Genomic DNA, 3,460 nt, shown 5'->3' on the forward strand with positions numbered 1-3,460 from the left:
GGAGTTTACCGCGGGTGGATTTCCACCTGAGTGGCTGCCACCTGGAGTATTATTGTTGGTACCAAGCATTCCTCTTCCTTAACATGCAGCAATATACCCTGCTGATGGGTTGCATTTTATACCTCCTGCCAGGTTGCATTTTATACCTCCTGCCAGGTTTAGATTGCTGCCGACCGATACGGTGCAGACGCAGACCATACCGCCGGCCAATATGGCTCAGACGCGGTATGGATTTGGGGAGTCGTCGCAGCTCGAGCCTGCCGGCCATTATGGCACAGACGCAGACCGATCAGCCGCCCCATTAGGGACAGGCTAAGTGCGTTACGGGCGTGGGTTGCACTATTCGGGGCATCCAACGATGGCCGAGGATTTCTCCACGACATTAACGCTGGGGGTTATACCGCCCCTCCTCGGTCGCCAGAGCCCCGTTTTAGGGTGTACCGCGTCGCGGAGGGGATGGCAGTTGGTCTGTTCCATGACCTTTACCACCTCGAAGGCCTCCGCTGTGCTGAGAGGGAGTTTCAAGTCCCTGCCATGACCCTCTGCCAAAGGATCGTGGCCGCCACCCGAAACAGTATGCTACTGTTTCGTCGGCCTCCCCGCATGTAAATGTCGTAACAGGCAGCTTTTAACAGCCAGCACTGGTTTGATCGCCAGCGCCGCCTACCGGACCAAGCGCCCTCTGGCGCACACTGGTTATGGGCCGAGTTACGCGAGCTACAAGCTTACGCGCTATCGCCTTTTCCAACACTGTTACTACAGCTGATCTAACGCTCAGCTGGGATGATATGCCACTTAGTGCGGGCCGCCACATTGGTAAGAGCAATTACCAACGCGTTAAAGAGAAAGTGAAGAAAGGCTCTCGGTGAAAGAGCCGCCCCCACTTACCCCTGCCGCCGGAGCTGTGGCCATCGAGTGGACCCTCTGCGCAGCGCACCACGGTCCCAGGAACGGCGGACCGGGCATGTAGGTCCGACCCATGGTCATCCTGCAACTTCTCGTGGCACTAACACTTTTATTCGTACTAGGTTTGGCCTCTATTCCGCCTCCCTGGGGGAGCGCCGGAAAACACAACCTCACCGTTCAGCGTACTACACACACTCCATGTGGGTGTGTGTGTGTGTGTGCGTGTGTATGGCTTCGTGCCGGGTGGTGTGTGTGTGTGCGTGTGTATGGCTTCGTGCCGGGTGGTGTGTGTGTGTGCGTGTGCTTAATTTTTAGTCTTAATTTTAGTCTTAATTTTAGGTATCGTAGGAATAAGTAATTATAAGCTTAGATTTTACATATATACATATATATAGTTTTGTGGCGACCGATCGTGTCGTCACACAGTGTACAATCGGATCGGTATTTGTGCACTTCTTGCTATGCTCGGTTCAAAGCTTGTCGGATATGGCGTGGGCCTTCCTCACCGATTATAAGTCACACCCTTTCACTACTGTAATAAAAGTTTAAGTGCACATTCTGTAAACTAAATGATTGGTCAACGGTTGAATTAATCGGACGTACGGACGGACCCTAAAGAGTAGGTATAAGAGAGGAACACTCGCGTTGTGGGTGGCTGAAGTGTCATCCGCCCCCACGTCTTTACCCTCCCTGCCGTGGTAAACTCTGATAATTTAAGTGTTACCCCTTAACTAAGTTCATCTTTTCGATCTTAGCTCATTCTGAAGTAATTCGACATCCACTTGCTGTATTAACATAGAACAAAGATATACGTTTTTACTCCATTATTATTTCGTTAAACTTCAGGATAATTCATAATTCTGTCTCTTATAATTATTAATCATTTTCTTAATTTATCTAATCCCTAGATATTTATCTCTACGTTAATTGAAATTCATATAAACAAACGCGTAAATGTGCGGCTCGCTTAGGATCCCGTTTAAGTTATACATACGATCGATATATATATATATACAGAATAAATCAAATATGCGGCCTTGGTGCCAATTTACTTTCGATATACTGACTAACGCTCAGATCCTCCGCTGCTGGTTCGTTGGGCCCATCGAAGTTGCAGGTGCTGATGGCTGTTAGTTGGAAAGTTCAGAAACGATATTTAAATGGGACGCTCGCGTTCGCATTCACATATTACGCTAAACGGCAGAAAAGCAACAACAATATCAGTTACTTTCTATCTAATGTTACGCATTACTCTAAATTTAATCGATCTCAAAACTTTACGTCCTTCAGGTTACTGGAATCATCCAGCGGGAGCGCGCTGCTCACCGCGACGCGCCTCCAACTTCTTCGACAGGTCACATGCCTGCCGCTCAAGCGAGCTCTCTATCCGGCTGCGCCTGCTCCTGCCAAGTCTCCGCTCAGCTACCTTCGCTGCACCTCCACTGTTCCTACTGGCTTATGCTCGAAAAGGTAATGCTTAGCCGCTGTCCATACAGCCGAATCGCCTCAGTTGGGGCTGCACGAGGCCGGTTACATTACTCCGAGAACTCAGACACAGGCCGCCTCTGGTCTGACTCTTGGAGATTTCTCGCTCCCGGTTTAGTGCGGTCGCACTCGGATCGCTATAGCTCCTTGGCAGCCGGCGTGGCAAAGCAGAGGTTCCCAAAAAGTAGGGTTACGCGCACGTGCTGCGTTGGCCGCACGTCGACGTCTCTGCCGCCGTAGGGCCTCCGAAAAGTTAGGTTATGGCCGCTCGGTCGCACAGCGTTGGGCTGCACGTCGACGTCGCTGCCGCCGTAGGGCTTCCAAAGAGTAAGGTTATGGCCGCTCGGTTGCACCGCGCCGCCTTGTTCGCTGATCGCCAACTTTTGCCGCGTGTGGCTGCCACGCCGGCGATACGCCACGCTTAGCGAAGGACGTAAGAGCCGTCGCCTAGCGCCAAACTAGCCCTGCACAACAAAAGGGTTAACTACACTATAAACTCTGCCGTTCCGTAGTTAATATTTACCCGTTCTCACTCGTGCACAACACTTATTAAGTTTTGTCACTGGTCTCTTGCTGGCACTTTACTATTCATTCGATTGAAACTGTATAATCCACGTGCCGGAATTATTATAGTAAAAATGATCTACGATGCGTGTGCTTTGCTCTGGTTTTCAATTTCAAGTGAGCGAGCGTCACAAAATTTCTCTACACGCAGCGTGCCTTGCATAGCAAACGAGCCAAAAGCTACGGGACTTTTCCCAAATCCTCTCTCGCGCTCTCGATGCTCGCGAGCGAAGGACTGGAGGAAGGAAAAATAAGCAAAAAATCGTACGATTTCGCTGGCGCTGCGAATGCAGGTAGAAGAAAAACGGCATGTTCTGGAAGGCGCTACCCTACACTCTAGTCGCGGCATATGCGTTTTGATGGGTCGGTTCTATCATTTAAACTTACGATTATACTTATTTATATTTTCCTATTTGTTTTCCCTGCCCTTACCCTCTGACCCCTACACCACAGTTAACTCATCGAGAGTCCTACTCGAAGAGGTTTTAACTGAAAAAGGTCAGAC

At 49.9% G+C, this 3,460-nt stretch overlaps 1 long non-coding RNA gene across 1 annotated transcript; it reads right to left on the minus strand.

The window, feature by feature from the left end:
* Positions 1 to 2,130: 2,130 nt before the first annotated feature.
* Positions 2,131 to 3,256, minus strand: LOC121502949 (uncharacterized). The gene is made up of 2 exons (XR_005991166.2): positions 2,915 to 3,256; positions 2,131 to 2,855 (listed from the first exon to the last, which is right to left on the minus strand). It is a non-coding gene; the product is annotated as an uncharacterized lncRNA (long non-coding RNA).
* Positions 3,257 to 3,460: the final 204 nt, after the last annotated feature.

This window comes from Drosophila kikkawai, unplaced genomic scaffold (assembly GCF_030179895.1).
Source record: "Drosophila kikkawai strain 14028-0561.14 unplaced genomic scaffold, DkikHiC1v2 scaffold_28, whole genome shotgun sequence".
In the NCBI taxonomy this organism is placed as follows: Eukaryota; Metazoa; Arthropoda; class Insecta; order Diptera; family Drosophilidae; genus Drosophila; species Drosophila kikkawai.